The sequence below is a fragment of the Homalodisca vitripennis genome, chromosome 2, assembly GCF_021130785.1.
Source record: "Homalodisca vitripennis isolate AUS2020 chromosome 2, UT_GWSS_2.1, whole genome shotgun sequence".
NCBI classification, from domain to species: Eukaryota; Metazoa; Arthropoda; class Insecta; order Hemiptera; family Cicadellidae; genus Homalodisca; species Homalodisca vitripennis.
Window position 1 is genome coordinate 181,775,015 of NC_060208.1, and position 22,177 is coordinate 181,797,191.

The window sequence follows — 22,177 nt, forward strand, 5'->3', positions numbered from 1 at the left end:
TGAATCATGATTGTTGTCAACTCGCTACTCTGGCTTTACTCCGATATATCAAAGCAGCTTAACACGTTATGAACAGCTGTGTGTGTGCTCAGTTGTGGATGAATGCTGTTCCATCGGTCGGACTTAGTTCCACAATCTGAGTTAGAAAAGCCCACTGAATCCTAAATGTTATTATACTGTGGAAGTAGATTTGGTCATAATAAAACGTTTATGTTATAATATCGGAAGGAGAGCGACGTTAGGACGTTGCGTCAGGACAATATCAGACCAAGGTGAGCAATAATACGAGTTCCTCTGGAATAACAAACAAGTTGAGTGACGGTCCGATTGAGGGGTGACACAGGAGAGGGTGTGGCACTATGACCTGGAAAAGCCCCAGTGAATTCCAATAGGTCATTCATCGAGTCTAGACATGAATGGACGAAATGTTTCGCCTTGTCGCTGGTCCCTGGCCGCTGGCCTCGGAATGACAGCCATATGTTTTGTTTTTCTTGGAACATTCCACTCTCACTCCCGTTACTCGCTGTACATGGTCAAGGAAATAAGTGCTGGTAATGTTTTCGGAGATATTCACTGAGATAATTGAAAAAACAAAACAAATTCTTGTCACCGGCAAAACAATTCTCGCTGATAATATTATCTCCAAAACGTTGACTTATCAGTATAATCAACAAATTATCTTTAAATCAATGCAAAGTCCCGCCATTCGAACTAAGTAAACGCGATTATTTCACACGTTTACTTCTACCAAAATACATTGATCGCGGGATGTCGATAACATAAATTGTCCATTACACATTCGTGAATCATACTTTAATATAAACCCGATTTAAATGGTTGCTGAGAGCTACGAGCAAGAACAATTTTTATTATAGCTTGTCAGAGACGCATTAAATCCACAAAGTCTCTTTGAGTACACAGCAACACGTTCATAAAATAAGATTAACGATTAAAAAAATATTAAAAAGAAATTGGAACAATGTTGCAAGGAAAATAAATTTATAGATAATACCGATTCTTGGAAAATCAGTATGTATGTATGTATGTTCTTGTGTGTGTATGTATGTTGTGGTGTCGTATGTATGTAGATGCGATATCAAATATGATTTACTGATAGCTGGTGCAGCATTAGATAAAAAATTGAGTTATTTTTGAAAACACATTTTTTGGATCTCTATTGATTTCAATTAAAGTTGAGCGTATGTTTTTAAATATATTTGGACAGTTTGTATGAATTTTCTACCAAAAACGGTAGTAACGTAAAAGTTCAGATGTGACGAAAATGTTCGGTCTCAAATCCTGAGTCACGGAGATGGGGGGTTGAGAAGTGTTTTATGGTTGTTGGAAAATGCTAATGCACCGTCAGCGCGCAGGTTAGAACGTTGGTGGTCAGTGAAAGTCGATTTCAATACAAAATAACGGGGGATCAGGCAATCATTCTTCCACGGGACCACTTCCTGTATATTACTCAGGAGTCTTGTTCTATCGAGCTGGGCTACTACGATCCCGCGCTCTTCATCCTACCCTGGATCACAGAACCTTCGGAGGATAAGGTTCCATTATCCAGAATCATACTTACTGATTTCCAATATTCCCTCTTCGTAATACATTATATAGGGACGCCTTTGTCGCACCCAGCAAAATAGAGGCCATTTTCTGGACAACGTTCAGTACCCGATGAGGGATGGCCAATATCTGTGACCAGTTCACTTGTTGTTTCTTGAAAACTTCTACTACGGAGTTGTGATTCACAGCATATTGTTCAGAGACAACATAGAGTACTCAGTTTTATACACTTAAGTGTTTACAAGTAAGCACAAAAGTTACATCTTGCCCTGATTGAGATAGAAATCTCGGTAACTTAACAAGAACAGATTCGTCGTTTCACTCTTGACGGTATTCGATTAAACTATAGCCCATCACACCTTTTGTCACCAGTCATTTCTCATGCTAGTTCTCCAAGGCACGTATTCATGGGAGGTTCCATGTTCCCCTCGTAAACCTGACTTCTCAAGTATACGAGTAAGTCAACTCCGAGGGTATCTTGCTCGGATACCGTCTGGTAACTACCATTTCTCTGACCTGCCCACAACCTGTGCCTGAAGTGTCCACATATCTCTCAGAAGCGAAAGCGTAACACAGACGATCACTTGCCACAAGTCATCCGATTATTTTCACCAAAGGCTCAAACAGGTGATGACTCTCCAGTCTCGTGTATCGCGCTGAATCTGATGCAAGAACGGTGCCAAACGTCTCACCTAAATGTATTTGACGGCTCGCCATGTCCCTATCTTATCAGTACAATTCAACTGTAGAACACGTAGACTTCTTTACGATTATAATAATATCATGACATTATGTTGCTCGGGGCGAACATTTTAATACATACCGATAGTTAAATTCGGACACAACACCTTTCACAAAAAAAACTTGCATTCTGTTTTGCCAAAGACTAAAAATTTCGACACGAATAAAATTATGCACTTTAAGTAAAGTTAAGCTACTCTAACACAATACTGTTTCTTAGTACCTGTATAGAGTAAAAAATCATAATTAATTGCATTTATTGACTGCAAACAATTCACTACATAAAAGTGGCCTCAAACTTTCAAATACATAACTTGTATTTAATATGTTGTGTGCATTTATAATTACTAAAATGTATACTGTCAATATTTACATCCAGCCTGAAAGATTTTTTTTATTTAATATTTTTGGTTGTATTTTAAGCCTCAGCTTCAGCTATGTAGGATTCGTTGTACACTGGTTTATTTTCAAAGTACACACACTGTTTCGTGTATATACATTATTGGCCCTCCCCGAGATATGAACCCGTGATCTCTCAGTTAGAGAGCCGAGACTATAACCATTAGTCTACGGAAGAGGACTAGCCTGAAAGATAAATTGGGAATGTCCAAACAGATCAATTCCCAGACATATTGTGCATATCGTGAAAATGTACATAACAAAATTCTGGCGGCTATTGCATAATATCGGCAGCGACGATAGAAACAGCTGCGACAGAGTAGTACACAAAGTAGTCACCGGGTTCGCATTTGGCACTCGCCCCGCCACAACAAGAAAGAGGGCGATGTACGGAATGCAGATTGTGCGAGTAAAATAATTCCACTCCTCTCTTTATAACCTATCCGGAGACGTTTCCCAAGGACGAGTTTTAGTGCTTTGCCATTCCCATCCGGAGACACGTCTAGCATTCTGAACGCTTACCACTGAGACATCTGATCGGCGATTCTTCCTTCGGAAAAGTCATTTGTACACGCGCTGTGATGCGTCAGGACTTCCCGCTAACATCTCTTGGGTTGCAAGGCGAGAATACTTTACACAATTGAAGATTTATAAACAATAACGACTCAGTACAATCATAAAGGACACCGCAAATTGATTGCAGTCGAAGGCGAAAAGAATCACTGACACCGTCATAGAACATCAAACATAATTTGTAGGCCAAACCTACACTCTGTCCGTGGCGCCAGAAAGATGGAGCCCAAGCGGATTTCTCACGCACACTCGTATCCCTCCTATGGTCGAGCTGCCATCAATCATAGACTGTGTTCAATGTGTGCATCTGCCAATTGTTCAGTTCTTATTAAAACTGGTTCATTTTATTACAAGTGCAATTTTTATAACTAAAACAATAAAACGAGAAGAGTGGTTGTGTCGGTGGCCAGCTGTGGAAGTGTGTGTAGTGGCAGTGTCTATAAACCTTCTGTGGCTCGATTCTATGAACGGAATATAGATACTGACCATGTATGTTGATACACTATAGTGGTAGCAAACTGTGATTGCGGCTGGGCCCAGCAAGGGTAACCAGACGCAAATGTCTAAAAGGAGGACTATTGGGGGTGAAAAAGGAGGACATTAAAGCAAAAAGGAAGGCAGTATTAAATATTCTTATAAACTTTGCGAAAAACATTGATTTATAAATTATTAAAAACGTAAATTATACATTAGTTTTGTATCTGAGCATATTATAATACAAATTAGAAAAAAACTCAAATTAGGTATTTTTGACATATACATTGAAAAATTAAAGTAATTCATATTATTAGAGTGTATATTTATGGATAAAAGTATTACTTGAGGCTATTATTATGTATGTGGCATAAGAGTGAATTAATTATTGTTAGAATGTTTCTCCTTAGAAATTATTAGAATGATATTCCTCCTACGCGAGTATTCCTACACGTCACTACCGGACCTGAACCACCTTAAAACGATAAGCTTCGAAGACAATGTTATTGCACAGCCGGTTCATGGAGCTCCCTGTTATACGCCTACAATTTAAGGAGTTTTCTTATTATACTTAAATAAAGCAAGGTTTCAACCCACATTTATTTTAATTCGGCCCTTTAAATGTCTTCAATATAAAGAAGTAAATGAAGGATTTCTGAAAACCCAAGTGCTTGTACATATGTGTGTGAGAGAGAGTACAGACCGTGACTCATACGAACGGTCATATTGTTTTGACCTTACATTACTTGGGATCCGACTGTATTTGTTAAAAAAAATAAATAGCTGGATAGGCTTTTATTAGAAGTTTTCCTTAATAAATCAGGAGTTTCGTTTAAAAATAAGTGCTTTCAAAATTTAGATACATTTGATGTTTTACAACATTAAAAATGCATATCCTAAAATAATACAGATTTTTATAAGTCTAGTTAAGGCTATTATCTTTTGAGATCCTTGAAATTGTTTTCATTGTATTTTTTTCACTTTTTAATAAACAGAGATTTAGTTAATCTCTAGAACACGTAGATGCAATTTTTATTCGTGCAGCCCATTGAAATGCCTTTTAAGTGGCATAAATCCAAACCAAATCTGCATAGAAATTGTTAACTTGGCCGAGAGACCAACCATACCCTACCGTAAAATGTACGAAACAATTTAGTGGTTTGTAAACTGTGAACCATAATGTCTTAGTATGACTAAAAGAATAATGTGAAGTTATCACTATTCGCTGTTTTTAAATTAGTAGATTTTATAAGCACTGTTCGCAAAAATCTACATGTTATTGACAAGACAAACAACACAGTTTTCTCGTCGTCATTACAATTAAGGCATCCTTATCTCTATATCCTACTGGGAATTAATTATACATAACCAATACGTTGACCCTGCATGTTTTTCCATCTTTATCCATGAACTTCAACTGTGGCACAATGTAAATCTCGCATTGGTTTTTTCTCAATTGATAGCGGACGGAAGACTTCCCACCTTTGATAGCCTTTTTATTCTACACGTAGGCCATCCTCCCAGTTTTAGATACATTTAACACAAATTACGCGCTAATTTAGATATTTATAGCTGTGACAACAACAAATATCATTAAGTACACTTTAGTTATTTACATTAATCACAAACATTGTTTACTAAAATAGTACGTTAAAAACACGTTAAAAATTTCAAACCCAACCAATAAATAAAACTCTCAATTTTATTCATAGTGAAGACTGGAAACGTCTCACAGGATTCCTTCGTAAGTTCGAGTTTAACTATGTAATCCACGATCACGCGTCCACCCGCGTGTTAGATCTGATCTGTTAGTGGTCACCGAGGGTACATTCGGGTGCCACGAACTACTACGTGTAAGTATTTACGTACTACACCAGCATGTTTAAAAGAAGATAGTGTTCCAATGGAGTGATAACCACTAATTGTTTTCTAAAAAGTGTATTCACGGGAAGTTGTATTTTATAAAGTAAAATTCGTTTGAGAAGAATTATATTTTACAATTAAACATTCAATCAGAACGAACCAATCCCGAGTATATTTAATATGACAATAATAACATTAATTTTAAGCTCTTCAGTTCGGGAAGTCTATATGCGTTTGCGGACCACACAGACATATAACGTCGGTTATTCTTCTCATAAAACAATACAGATATTTCCATACATGCAAAAATCAAATAAATTTCAGATTTATTGTATTTTAGAGTAGACAGCTCGCACATCCGTTTCACTCCAATAGTTTTTTAATGTAAACTAGCAGATTTTCGATGTGTTTAATAAATATGAACCAAGACTCCGGAGTATAAAACTCTACGTTTATATCCAGTATGTGCTGAAGTTCAAACATAAAATATAACGTAATGCTAATACCAGTTAAAAGAATAAGTTATTTGACTAGACTATGTTTAAACCATTAAAATAATTAACGTATTGCAAATTGTAATAAATGTGTACGATATTGGACCTAAAAATCTAAAAATAGCGACTGTTTAAAGTCTGAATGTTAAATTACAATAAAATTGACAGGTTAAACTATTTAAGAGACATAAAATTGTTGAAAATATAAAAAATAAATTGCACCTCACTTGTCATATTCGGATTATTAATGACCAAAAAAATAAATGTGTAACCTTTAACAATTAACTCAAGTCGTAGTCGATTTCTTTTAATTTGACAATACAAGACCTACAACATTTAATTTTCTCTGTTACTGGTCACTTCATTCAAACATATGAATTTCCAAACGTTAGCTTATTTTGGGACTAATCTGTAAATGCCTACTATATATATGTTGTTAAATTGGTATAAAAATACAAAAAAACTAAGTTTTAGTATTACATTTTGCAATGGGCTGGTGGTATTAATACATAATATTGTAATGGAATTGTAATTAATTGTCAATTATCAGAAGTCACACATTTACTAATGTAAAGTGGTTATTACATCAGCTTTCACGCACTGTAGGCTAAATGACATTTGTGCATTGTGCCCTTTAAATACGAGACTATTACGTTTTAAAATTCAGAGTTGAATGAAAAGTAATTTAACTATGTGGCTACGTAATAGAAAAAACACCGTTATATATTATAACAAATATATTAATTGGAGTTTAACTTATAAAAAACTGGTGTTTAGAGTTTATATTTAATTCGCTAAGACCGTATACAGCCCATGCTAATAACTATACAAAACTACGTTACATATAAACTTACGTATTTAATACAACACAATAAAATCTTTGAGAGCAACCACTCGCCTGTATCGGCCGCGAAACCGAACTGAAGCGACCGCGGAGCGCACACAAGTCGAGCACAGCACGGGCCACTTCGGGACTCTTCGGGCACTTTCGGCACAGCGTCACGACAGTCACGGGGGCAACTTCTGAGACAAGTGAGTTGGAAACGAAACTCAGAGAACAATTATTCCTGGTAATACTGTCACTAATTATTAGACGGAAACCAGTGCAAACAAACACACTGATCTACTTTACAAATTAAGTAGAAGTGCAATATACAAGTAGATGTGTGTAACCTCTTTATAGGCGATCTTCTGAACATTTGACATCTTATAGTGCGTCTAGATGACGTGAATTGTACACTGTACCAGGAGATCAGAAATATTTAGTCGGGCCATTGAAACACACAACAACACAAGCTAAGACGTTTAGTTGAGAAACAGAGTACAAGAACTTGCACAAGTATCAGGGTAACATAAACGTAACTTCAGACTTATTCCACCTTGCACTGTGTTGAAAACTCAATTATTAAAATATGTTTTGGTAATGAAGGTAAAAAAAAAAAAAAAAAAAAAAAAAAAAAAAAAAAAAAAAAAACACTCATTCACTACAAATGTATTTGATAGCTTTAAGAAATGATAACAAAACAATAAAAAACTACACTGTAAGCACAACTAAGCCCGTGACATATACACGTTTTAACTGTCATAAAACAGAAAATAATATTTTTGAATTTGTAGCGAAGGGAAAGACAAGCCTATCTTGAAACGCTCAAAATTATGGATATGTTACAAATTGTTATCTAAATCTAAACAACTGCTATTAGGTAAGGATAGGACGATCCCTCTTTGCCACCCCCTCTCCTTACATATATCGACAAAGAAGAAACTAATTTAAGTAATGTGTGCTCTTAATTTCATCATCGTTGATATTTGGTTGGGTTATTAAGGATACAATAGGACCTACTTAGAATCGCTTTGTCATTTCGTACGTCTATCTCCAAGAAACTTGACCTTTTTATTCCAAAATCAATATAGTTCTTCCTTGGAACAAGAGGAAACAATGTAGTCTACCAAGTTTCAAGTCTCTAGAACCATTACATCAAGCGATAACGCACGAACAGAAACTCAGACAGACAGGATACTAAGAAGGCTGTCATGTCCTTAACAATGATTTTCCAAAAACCATAATATTTGCATATATTTGTTTACTTTCCTATAACACTGTTCCCACATATTATATGATATGTTATCATCACTATTGCGCTTATGTGACGTAAGTGTTGTTGGATACATAAAAAGACGTTTCGTGGATTTTATGCGTCTTTGACAAGTTTAGTAAAGAAGCTTTTCGTCCTACCGCCTCAGTAAATGCTCCACAGCTTTGAACAATCTTTAAATAGATTTCCTTTAAAACTGTTGTGTGATTCATGAACAAGTATGAATAATTTATTTTATCAAATTCTCGTGAGCAGTGTTGTTTGATAGAAGTAAACATGTGCAGTTATCGCGTTTACTTACATCGAAGGTCGAAACTTTGCATTGATTTAATGATATAACTTGTTGATCGTACTGACAAATCAACGTTTTAGAGATAACATTATCAGCGTGGGTTGTTTTTCCAGTGATAAGAATTTTATTTTTTATTTATTCCTTTTTAATGTTTTCTTAGTGTCTATGTAAAACGAATAAACCAGCACTCCTTTCCTTGTCCATTTACGTCCATAAACGGAAGGGAAATTGGAATATTCCAAGAAAAACAAAACATCTGGCTGTCATCCTGGAGCCAGCGACAACGCAAAATATCTAGTCCATTCATGTCTAGACTCGATGAATGACCTAATGGAATTCACTGGGACTTTTCCAGGTCATATTGACACGCCCTCTTTTGTTTCACCCCTCAATCGGACCGTCACTTAACTTGTTTGTTATTCCAGAGGAACTCGTATTATTGCTCACCTTGGTCTGATATTGTCCTGATGCAACGTCCTAACGTCGCTCTCCTTCCGATATTATAACTAATGCACTATAACGTTTTATTATGACCAAATCTACTTCCACAGTATTTACGTTTAAGATTCAGTGGGCTTTTGTAACTCAGATTGTGGAACTAAGTCCGTCCGATAGAATAGCATTCATCCACAACTGAGCACACACACAGCTGTTCATAATGTGTTAAGCTGCTTTGATATTTATCGGAGTAAAGCCAGAGTAACGAGTTGACAACAATCATGATTCAACCGGATTCGGAGAAACTTTTGAAATAGTGCACTGAAGCTTGTCTAATAACAAATCTTGGTTTTTTTTCAACACGGATGCTGGACCACCATGACCTTTTGTAGATTAGTATCCACAACTGAGCACACATACAGCTGTTCATAACTTGTTAAGCTGCTTTGATATTCATCGGAGTAAAGCCACAGTAACGAGTTGAAAACAAGTTATGATTAAACCGGATTCGGAGAAGGTTTTGGAATAGTGTATTGAAGCTCGTCTAATGAAAAACGATCATTTTCGTTAGCTTCCAAGCGGCTGCTGGTCGATGTGCCCTGTAGCTCACCATCCACGCGTTACTGCTCTAATTAAAACCCGCGTAATAACTAATAATATATAATACATGCTCCCTTACTCCGTTGTATCGGATTTTTAAAGTTCAGTGTGCCGTTACAGATGTTTTTGTTTAGAGTCAAATTTATGTTAAACACGATGAGGAATAAATGTCTTCTTACCTCGACATCCAATTCCTCGCTATCTTGTCATTCTAATACCTAACGATGCCCTAGGCTACCTTGTACATTTCTTCCATAGACTTTGTTCCGTATTTCTGTTTTTTGGGCCCAACACACACCAAAGCACAATTACGTATCGTGGAGTTACTAACACGTATATATATATATATATATATATATATATATATATATATATATATATTTATATTTATATATCTACTATATAGTAGATAAATGAATATGGTTGACGACATTCTCAGTAGATTCATACTTTATTAGTTGCAGAAAAAAATATGTTCCCCAAATCACGGGGTTAATCATACTGGGTACTCAAGGATACAATCTAATATTACTTTTAATCATTTCACTATACAGTGAGTAAATTTTGAAGTCTAAGGACTGTAACGGGAATATTGATCACCGAGACCTAAATATTAAACATATGTTTACAATTATTCATGGAATAGACACCTCCTAGCGCCTCTTCCGCAGTTTGAGAAATAATACCACATAGATCGTGGTATTCATCTAAAAATTGTTAAACCATCACTTATTATCATTTCGTCCACCCTAGAAGCTAAATTCTAAGTGCACCAAGGAATATAAGATTTGAGATTAACGGCATTTTATTAAAGATAATAATCTTTGTAACATCGGTTATGAAAAATTGTACTACCTTCATAGAAGCACACTTCGTATTAAATTAACATGACAAAATATAAATTATTGTTAATTAATTTCAATAGTCTTTCAAATTATGTTGAAGTCGAAACTCACCTAAAAAAACGTTGTAAATTGTAATATTACAACAATTGTATAACAACAATTCCCTGCGCGAAGCCGTCAACATTGTGGTTTTGAAATACTTCTAATTCCTACGGCAGGAAACTCACTGTATGGTAGAAAAGCCTTTCATGTTTAACACCAAAGATAACAAGATAACACAGAGAAGTGAAACAAACCTATAGATATATTATCAGCAAGTACCTATTGCGACAAGCCCCACAGCCATAAACCACCAACAGGAGGGGTGGGGTATACATAGGAATGCCAGCGCAATAACAATGCACCGCATTCCGCGTCTTGTGGCTTTGTTATTGCACTGTTGCTTTCTCTTGTTCTTTATGGTCTCCTTGGAAAACTAGAGTGTGGGCTCAGGGAAGCGGCTTCCGGGTTTAAACCCTACCTTCAATAAACAAGAAAAAATACTATTAAAATTGACGAGCACGATAATAAATGTATTTTATTTCTCCACAAAACCATACACTTTGAATATGTTACTACTACGCACTGAGAGACACAGAACAGTGGTTTTTGAACACCTGCCCTCGCAGGCAGGTGTTATTTTCTTAACTGACTTCCAAATTCAATAACAAATTCCCTAACGCCCAAAGCGTTCAAAATGCGTCTTACACACCTTTTCGTGTCACAAGCATTTTATAATGTAGGGGATGTTTCAGCATTTAACTGGGAGACCGCCCAATTACACGACTGATTCTGCTGTTTAAAGTGGGTTATTATAGGCGAAGGATGAAAGGTGCAAATTGCCGTAAAATTGTATGTGTGAATGAGAATTTTTTGGTATGAATGTAAGAAATTTTAGATTAAAATCTGTGACGATACAATGTCCAACTGTCGCTGCAATAAAACTGATTTGATATTACTGAGTTCAGTAGACAAAAATTTGCAGTCTTTATACTGTTCGTCATCAGGGGCCACTAGCCTGTGCGAGAGAATCTTATCAAGCAGAATAAGGGGATGTTTCCATACTCTACAAGGTCGATGGTACTGATCAAACGTGCTAGACAGGATGTAAACCTGCGCTATCTACAGCTCAAATCCAAAATCCAAGTGTTACGGCCATCGGCACTCCAGGGATGAGGTAATTCTGTAAACCCTATACATAACTTACCACCCCACCACAGACGAACATTAAGAAGTACTATCAGCAATTATAACAACGCGAGTAATGAAAATGTAACTGCATTATTGCACAGGTTTATAAAATGCTCAAGAGAGCATGCCACCTCGCAGCAGAGGCCAAACACACACGTGTGGTGTTGATTAATGATCACGCCTTTCACAAATTGACTTTCACTTGAATGTTAAATACTGGTGCATTTATCACAATTTACTCAAAGTTTCTTACATTCTAACACAAACTGCACACTGCCTTGTAGAACAAAAATTACAAATAGACAATAGTGATTTTAAACACAATTTATTTAATATTAAAATGTTTGTAAACTGAAAACCAAGTAAAGTTGATTCACATCAGAAATCAGAAGTTTTATTGGCCATTAAGTACTCCAAAGATTACAATAGGCTTCGTCAAAATAACATTATTTTTTAGCTTAATTTAGTGATATAGTATAAATATATACTACTTTCCAGTCATATCTGTTATAATAAATACTTAAATCTACTGAAATAAATAAAACATAAAAACACAGAAACACGAGTTAAAATCTAAAATTTAAAATAAATATAATATATTATGGAGTATCCTTATTTTTGTTATTTACAACATATCACATTTCATATACTCCTCAACTCTGTAAAATTCCTTAAGCTGTGGCTTAACTCTGACATGTTTGATTTAAATTGTTTGAAAGATAAAGCTCTAACAAAAAGAGAACTTATTAAATAGTTTTAACTGCTGGTATTTATGGCTTTTATAATATTTATCTAGCCTTATATTAGGAGTTCTTAGATTATCTTTTGATTTGGTACCATACTCATGGAGTGTACATTGTGTTTCAAATCTCTCTTCATTTTATTTTACATGTTGCTACAAACCATACTAAATAGTAATTTTAGAAAACCCTGCACAATATGAGATTTCTCAATAACACCCCTAGTAGTGTTTGCGAGCACAACCCTTATAGTCCGGGAAGCTAAAGCCGATTTGCACTGAATACGTACACTTCTACGCCAGATTTTCGTCAAATCGATAGAAATCGAACTAACAAAATAATACCTGAAAAAAAACAGCAGTCGTGGGACTGCCGATAGAAGTGAAAACGGAACTATTAAGTTGAGAGTAATTAACAATACGTTATAGTAGCACTACATCTGTAATTGTAAATGTGACGCGTTTTTAATTTTCCAATTTTAAAATCCACGAAAAAATATTATCAAATAACTAGAAATCTATTTTACCACGCTAGTAAGATAAATCTTATACCGTAATAATACTCATTTCATGATGAAGAGGTTAAATATTAAAAACATAATTAAAATGAATAATGCTAAATTTTAAATACAAATATTCGAACAAATATTAAAAATGTTTAAAAATATATTCGTTGTTTTCATTATTCATTTATAAGTGAGTAAACACTGAGTGAACAACAGTGAGTTGAACACCGTTGTAAATAATACAGTTATTGCTACGGATAAAGTATATAATTGCAATAACAATTAAACCCACAATATTTTTAAAACTAATAAATTAGTTAAATTAACTTGGTTCTTTCGTAAAGGTATTTTTATATTTTATATTTCGTATAAACTAATTTATTGAGTTAATACGGTATCAGTGAGCCAATGCGCCAACTACAGTTCCGGCAGAAACGTTCACTCATCACTTCATACGCTACTACAGGCTAAACTAAACTTCCAATAAAAAAATGATAAATTACAAAAAAAATATTCATCTATTTTCACACAACTTTCTCGCTGACAAATTTTGTCTGACCAAAAAATAAAAAAAATCCTCGCTTACTACTTTTTTCTTGTCATTGTAAACGCTATGTAAAATGTAAACAATAATAAAAATTATTTCGAAATTTTTTTAATATTTAAAAATGTAACCAATAGATTGCCAATATTAAGAGCTTTAATTTGACGCATCTTACAGAATTGTACGACATTGGCTTCACTTTTAAATCGCGAGAGGAAGCCGTAAAGGTCACTGATTTTCGCAGTCTGTTTTCATACTCCGCCGGGACAGTTTTAACACAGCGAGACTGACTTTTTCATGCAGGTTAGTATCATTAGCATGTCGGTGATGCGAACCGAGGATTTTACTACCAAAACGCTCAACGCGCCTAAAGAAGTTTCACTTCAAAAATATAATCATTCGGTACTTATTTGATCTATTTCACCGTCCTGCCATTTCGACCCCCACAAATACTATGTCGATAGGCGATCAATTTATTTCTACTATCTTTATAACTAAAAAATGCACTTTGTTCATAACAATGCAAATTGCCTCTTGGCTCGCGGACTGGGTATTATGACATTTTGTTGCAGGCTGTTTCACCCTAGCATAACAGCGATCCTATAATATCATTAACTCCCCCCCACCCACTATTTACAATAATGATATAAAGAGTACTTATGTCGAGTGACGGCATTAAACTTTCGCTATATTATGGTTTATAAATTGCTAAATTATTAAAATTCCACAAAAACTTAAAGATTATCTAATATGTTCAAAATACTTTATTTGAAGCCCCTTTATTTGACAAGAGACAAATTTTATTATTGTATCTTAAAATAAACGAAACGGGGTTTATACTGTACGCGTTTTTCAAATTATATAGTATTTCATATTAAATTTATTAGATTATTAGAAAACATATCGAATGTATTATACATATCTTTTATAAACTCTAAATATTTGATGACCGAAGATACAGTAATCATCGAGGCCTTAGAAGATTTTCCATAATTTGATATTCGATTGAATAAAATTTAATTAAATCAATTTTTTTGTTTTTTTATAAAAATTTAACTCATTTTTATTACTTTATGGGTGACATTAATCGTTTATATAAATGTGTATTCAACGTCGTTAAACATTTAAGCCTTATCGTTACTAGTAGACCATATTAAAGTACATGATCTCAGGACAATCAATCACGGGGTTCTGCGGAACAACAATGCAGAAGTAGCAACTTTCCAATGACTCACTCAGCCAATAATCTAAGTTCTGCGAAAGAGCCGCTTAATTTAGAAATAATTCACAGCGGAAACATTCAATTTACAAGTCCGTGCATGGGAAACCCGAACGGGACTTGATCTTGCACCCCAAGAAAGTTAGATTAGATTAAACAAAAAATCTTTTCCCGTTGTAGTGAAAACTGAGTATATCAACACTGTTCGCAGCTGATGTACCCCATTTTGTACCATCTTAATTAATAAATAGATGCTTGCATCAGTTTTCTGTTCTAATTTTAACGATACTATTGAGATGGATAAACTTTGAAGAATACATTGACTCCGTTTAATATGCAATAGATTTTTTTTAGTGGTATTCAGGGCACTCACATTTTAAAATGCAAGTTTTCTAAATTTTCCGCACTCACAATTTATTAAACTATGTTTACTAACTGTAACACTATTGTTAATTTTAGATAAGTACGCTAGTAATATTTTTCCACATAGTATGTAAATTGTCAAATTTATTTCGTTACATAGGCACCATACATTTACAATTATGAAAGAATTCAGTAACAACAAACTTAAGAGGGGATGTACTATAGGGAAAATATCATTTATCTTTATGTTTGCATCATAAATTTATCTAGGTTGTAAATAACTTCGTGATTCTGGCCAGATAACAATTTTAGTTCCTTTAATAAAGTCTGTTGAACATTATTAGGATCGTACCTGGGTAATAAAATAGACATGCGAAAGTTTACGATTGAGGATATAAAGCATGTAGGAATTACGTCATACTTAGAGAGTTCGTGGTATACGTAAAGGTATAAGACTCGACTTGTAAGAAATTTATAAAACTTGGACCTTCAGCCCTTAGAGGTTTGATGTAAGTCTTAGAACGAGATCGTCACCGTTTTTGAACAGACAAGAGTTCCCTATCGAGGTCTGAAAGGAAGGCGGACTGAACTAGACAATTACCGGCCCGTGGCGATCCTGACGGAATGTTGAAAGTGTGTGGAGGACGGGCGCCCGGCGACGGACACAGGCGCAGGACGACACATCGAGCCCAAGGAGAGCGGGAGAAATCCAAGGTCCTGGTCCTTCTAGCCCTGTGCGGGCGGGTTCACTGTCCACTGCAGCGCGTGCATCACACTTGTTACAATAACAAAGCCACAATTCCAACTTCGATTGACAGAAACCTCAAATGAACATTTGGAATCGGATACTAAAATGTTGTCTCTAAATTAGAAACGTTGCTGGACAGACTTTCTTCGACGTTACCACTTGAGAAACTAGTAATTATAAGTTGTATGAATTTGAATCAACACATGCACTATGTTTGAAACAGAAGAAATTGTGCATGTAGCGTTGCTTACCCACACTATAGTTAATTCAAGCAACGTCACAAATTGAAACAATTCTTTTCATTTAGAAGAACCATAAATATAGTCAGTTCATCTAGCATGAACCAATAATAATAATAAAAAGGCACATTCCTGTCCCCCTTCTTTTTTATTTCCACCATCTTGTTCCTGCCGTGACGATTGCCATTTGCTATTGGTCTCTGGTCAGTTGTAGGTGGTTGGTAGACGAATGCAGACGTATTTGTGATCTGTATTCTGTAGTTCAGATTTAATGATTATTGTTGTGTATAGTTCTTTATTAAATGTATGTTTTAGAGTTAGTGAATTTGACACACAACATAGTGGTTGTAATTCATGAGTTAGGCGTGTCACAACGCTTTGATATGATTGGTTTATTTTAATTTAGTTTGTAATTATTTATTAGGTTAGTTATTTACCTGAAGAAAAGATTAGATTGCAGATCTCGAAACGTAGTGTTATTGATTTTTTGTTTCACTGAACGATGGCAAATGTCCGGAAAAATCCTGTTTCCTTACCAATCCTTCCATCATCAAAAATAAACTTCAAACAAAGATCAAGAGCGTTACGTATCTACCTATACTTAAACTAATTAGTAAATAAAGACGTACACCATCCCAGTTTAAATCAATTAAAATAAAACCATATATGAAATACAGGCCATGGACCTTGTTACAACACAGTTAAATTTGGAATATCAACGGTAACCTACAAATGCAGTTTTCCGCGACCAATGTTACTTTTTGCTGTACCCCGCGAAATTCTGTGTAAAACACGATAATATGTCAAATCATGTACGAGAAATGCGGAACAAAACTTATCTTTCCCATCACCTAATCTACATCAGTTTACTACTATACAATGTGGACAGTATTGGTAGTGGAATTTATGACCGACCATAATTTAAATAGGATACAATAAAACCCATAAATACTAACTCCATTGCTTACAAGGATCCTTTTTACAACAGCTTAAACATATTTGTTTTAATAAGCTTTCTGAAGTAAACAGATGACGAGGTCAGCAAGTTCACAAACAAATAAATATCCAAGCTGATTGGACTGAAATCAGTTCTTTATGACATGAATGGATTTTGAGAACGGTCAACTCTACTACGTTACGGTGTATCACCACATACTATTATCATCTGTCAATACGCCTTCAGTAAAATTCCTATGAATTTGTGACGTAACTTTTTTCCGATCTAGCTATCTCACAATTTTTATCCACTGACCTCTTTACTAGCCAGCCAAACACTTGGTAGTAAGTAACTGAAGCAATTGTTTTCAGTTTTTCGTCCTGCTTATAACGTGCAGTTCACAAATATATGATTTATCTGTGACACAGAATTAAAAATACAATAACTGTGAAAGACAAAATAATATGAATGTCTGAAGCCTCAGGGTATCACCTCGAGACTCCAATTTGCATATCCTCAATAGGACACGGTATTATAATTAGATAACAAAAAAAATGGAGTTTAGCCTGAAATAATTTTCCAGACCTGTAGCCACCCAGGTTTTTCAGTTTATCTGCCACCCGGACACTTCATCCTCCTCCAAATGACACGTAAGGGGGGGGGCTGCTGCTCTAGTGCTGTGATGGCCAGGTTTTAGCAATTGAACAATTGTTGTGTAACTCCAGACCAGGTGGCCATGACACAGTCGCGGGAGTCACACGACACGATATGCCGCGCCATGCCGCGCCGCCCGCCGCAACGCAAACCACCAGCTCCGAACTGGGTCTCCGAAATGTAAACAATCAAGTATACGTAGAACAGACCGATACCGTAAGCCATGGCTGACGTCTCACATATTCCACTAACATATTTTTTATTTACCAACAATATTTCAATGTGTTGTAGTGAACAAATTAAATATAATTTTAAATTTACGCTGAGGAAATATATATATATATATATATATATATATATATAATATATATATATATATATATATATATATATATATATATATATATATAATCACAATTTCAACTCCAACTTCTCCCAGATCGTACAAAGGTCTTCTTGAACTTTTCAAAGAACTAACTAAATTGACTGAGCTCAGTCTATCACAATAATGCAATATTACGACACAAAAAACCTAGGTCTTCGTTTAAAAGTCCATTATCAACTACTTATTTCGAGGCTTTAAAATTACGAAAAGTTTGGGTTTACAGTTGTGTGGTTTCAATATAATGAAAAGTAGCGTTTCAATAACTGTACCTTCTAATAATAAATGAGCCCCATGCTACTGAAAACACTGCACACAGAGCAGTACTCTTCTATGCAAAGATGGTGATGACTCCAACAATTTGCGCGTGACAATGACCATGTCTGCGCTGATTGTGCCAATAGACCGCCAGGGCTGCCGTCAACACCCCTCGAGGTCACGTCCCCGCACATCCGTCAACTGCTCCACACTTCCGTGGCCGGCGGCCGCCACAGTCATTTTGTCACTTCATTTAATCAACAGGTCAGATCAGACGTGACATAACTCGTTCAGTTCCCGAATCTCTTGCATAACCGCGACCGCCAAACAGGAAAACGAAGACAGGCCTGCATTCCTAATCTGACCTCAGCGCATCATCGAAGTTGATCCGATGGCAAATTGACTGGTCTTGGGAGGCGGACTATGCAGGATTCCTGCATGTTCAATTCTTCCTGTTAATTCTACTGATGCAAGGTCATCGGAAATTTGACCAACTGAAGAACTGTATGTACTAATTAATCGGCCACAGGACGCAGTACACTTGGAAGTCTGATTTTTAGGGTTCCATGACAGAGTATGAGTTCAATATTCGTGCAATTCCTCGGGATTACATACCAGTAAATTCATTAGATAATTTAGAGATGCCTTTTGAATGGCAAAAATGATATCGTTGTAGTTGAATCCTAATCAAACCTTTGAACCGTTAATGATCATTAGTTAACTAATCAGCCACTTGATATAAATTTAATTTCATCCTGAAAGTCAACCTATTGCCTTATGATATCACGCAGCAGTTATTTCCCATACAACAATTTCAAAGATTACTCTAATTCACATTTCCTGAGTTTAATGGTAATACACCTGGCTTATAATTAAACTTTGCATTGTCAACTTTCTACTAACAAGATGGGTCCAGTTTTCATTTGCAATCGTGAGCACTTTGAAGCATAAAATCATTAAGATTTGTGTTAAGAGATTGTATTGATTGTGTACAATATTTTGTATGTAAACATGCTAGATACTAAATATCCTTGATTATGAGAGATAAAGATAATATTAACACACTGAATGTGGTGGATACAACATTCTACTATCACAGCTGTTCTAAATTCTGTACTTGTCCCATGCCGCAGTCAAAGTGTTAAATAATACAGTTGTTTTAATTAATGATTATTAAGTAAAAACCTTATGTAGCCTGATCTTGTTAAATTGTTATGATATACATCTTATCCTTAAAGTTAACATCAGCACCCAAGAAATTGAGGAATTTTAAGTTTACTATGTATACTTAATCTAATATGCATGGTCTGATATTAAAGCTTAACCTTCACAATCATACTAAGTGGAACAAAAAATAATTTTGGTTCTATTCAATTTTTTAAGCATTTTAGCATACAAATTTCTGATTGACATAGATTCTTTTAGATAGTAAAACTTACCAGTCAACCTTGATATGGCAAATTATTTTGGTGGAAACCATTTCATATTAATTACATAAAAGAAATCAATAAGCAATAGATTAATTGTTTGTGTCTACTTGTATCATAAACATATCAGAAATAAATATTCAAGGTTTATTAAAAATGTTACACACATGCCAGATTGTAAAAATTTAACCCTTTATAACCAAAATAAATTTTAAAGAATTTACACAAAAATATTATAAGATTTTATTGATGTAATTAATTGGAAAGAAACAGATGGTTATCTTATTGTGAAAAAGATAAAATGTGGTACCAACGTGTGTTGGTTCAAAAATTAAATATTTGGTTATCTTACAATGAAGCTAGAATAGAGTGTACAGTATTAGGTACACAGATACTTTTGTTGTATAAACAACAATGCCCTTAAAATTATCTTCTAATTAAAACAATTATAACTTTTAGTGTGCTAGTAATGGTTTGAAAACTGAATGTGAGTTGTAAGTTATGTGAACTTATTGCTTTCGTTACCAAGATATTTTTCTGCCTTTGTCAGTGTAAGTCAATAGGCTAAATTAAATTTATATAAATGTATACTAAAAAGCATTTGAAATAATTATTTTAAGAGCCTTAGTTTAACACGAACTCTAAAACAATACTACTCTAAGAAAGAGGCTTTGTATCTTTTTGGAATATTTTAAGAGATCTCTTATCAAGTTTGGGAGCAAAACAGTGATTTTGACAAGAATGCATATAGTAAACAAATAGCTTAGTGACCTACACTAACAGATAGCAACTAAAGAAATTTCATATTTCACAACTCATTACTGTATCCTCTCAGAATACGGTACTGCAATAATATATTACACTTTTAGAACTATTCACTAATGCTCATGGAATCATCAACATATGGATTTAAATCATTCTTTCATATTGGTAATATGATGAATGATATAGTTTCTTAATGAAAAAAAAACACACACACACACACACAAAGTGATAGTAGTTGATTAGACACATAAGATGGTGGGTTGAGATTAATAATACATTCTGAAATTAAAGAGTTTATAATAACCTAAAGCTACTTGAATCATCAGCATTTGGAGTAACTTTTTAGTTAACAGATTCCTTACAATATAGGCCTATTACTTGATTTTCTGTACACAAGCCTATTAATGAAACATATGCTGGGATTGAAAGTGTTAAATTCAGACTTGCTTTTACCATGAAGCCTAACCAATTCATGAATACTGAATGCATACAATATGCCTACAACTATAGACTTCTGTGTACTCAATATTAATGAATCGCAATGTTTTTATGATATACTTCGACAACTTGCCATTACCAATAAAGTTGTTTAAATTCTTATGATGACTTTTAATTAAATTCAAGTTAATATCCCACTGAATCAGACACAACACATGCCACCTCCTATTAACTGGCCTTCCCTTCTTAAAATCATCTTGTCTCAGATAAACTTGTCTGTTACATTTTTAATAATATGCTACTCCTACTGTTTACATTAAAATATCATAAATGACATATAGGCTCCTTAGTAAAAAATCTATATTAAAGTTTGACATCAGTAACTAATAAGCTCTAAATTAAAATATAAATAATAGGAAACTTACATGTGTTATATATGGGATATACAGAAGACTCTTTATATGCTTTGCTGCATAGGTAATTAAGTACGACACTAAAACTATACAGAAATAACCGTCAATTACTTAACCTAACATAACCTTCACATCATATTTTTCGGTACCAGTTTTAAAGAATCACAGACATTTAAAAATCTATTTAGTGGATGTGATTCTAGTATCTATTAGTCAGAGAGGAATGAAAATTGAACGGTTGCAAGTAATATGTCTATAAAGTGATCTCCCTAAAAGCTTTATTACAACAGTGAAAAAGACATAGGTAGTTTAGAAATTGTTAAACACGTCTAACAATACAAATAAACTCTATATATGCTCGGATTTGATAATAGGATTTTTTTTTATCCTAGCTAAACACTGATATACGATAAACTAAAAATTAAATATATATATATAAAACAATTTCTCAGATATATCCTCAGATTTCGAAATGTACATAGTATGAAAATAAAAGTTAAAAAAAGTGTTAAAAAGGTTTACACATAATGTATTATACATATTTATCAAACACTTTTTGAGGCTACATCTCTAATATATTATAACAATTGATAACAATCCATAAATAACAGACAGTAACACGATTTGGAGGCACTTTCTGTAAGTATTTAAGCCAATGTACGTACTGCCGTCCTCTAGTAAAACCTAATAATAATCCTCGATGTGATAACATTAGTTTTATTAGTTATCACAGTTACACATTGTGTACTAGTACAATCAAATTTTAATATGCTACACTCTGAACAAATTACTTCCAGACTCACTTTCATGATTACTGAAATATAAGTACCATTCAGTGAAAGAGTACTTATAATAATTAATTCTTCAATTACTTTTATAATAATTATTAAATTACTAATTATGGATAATTTGGGTACTTAACCTTAATAACCTT

General features: G+C 34.4%; 1 protein-coding gene across 3 annotated transcripts in view; it reads right to left on the reverse strand.

Annotated features, from left to right (window-relative positions):
* Positions 1-21,400, reverse strand: part of LOC124355125 (3-hydroxy-3-methylglutaryl-coenzyme A reductase) — a 95,017-nt gene extending 73,617 nt beyond the window's left edge. For 2 of the 3 annotated variants that reach the window (XM_046806088.1, XM_046806090.1), the window contains exon 1: positions 21,256-21,400. The gene's annotated coding sequence lies outside the window, so the exon portion shown is untranslated. Of the gene's footprint in view, positions 1-6,964; positions 7,085-21,255 lie in introns of those variants that run through there. The other variant, XM_046806089.1, reaches the window with a different exon arrangement.
* Positions 21,401-22,177: the final 777 nt, after the last annotated feature.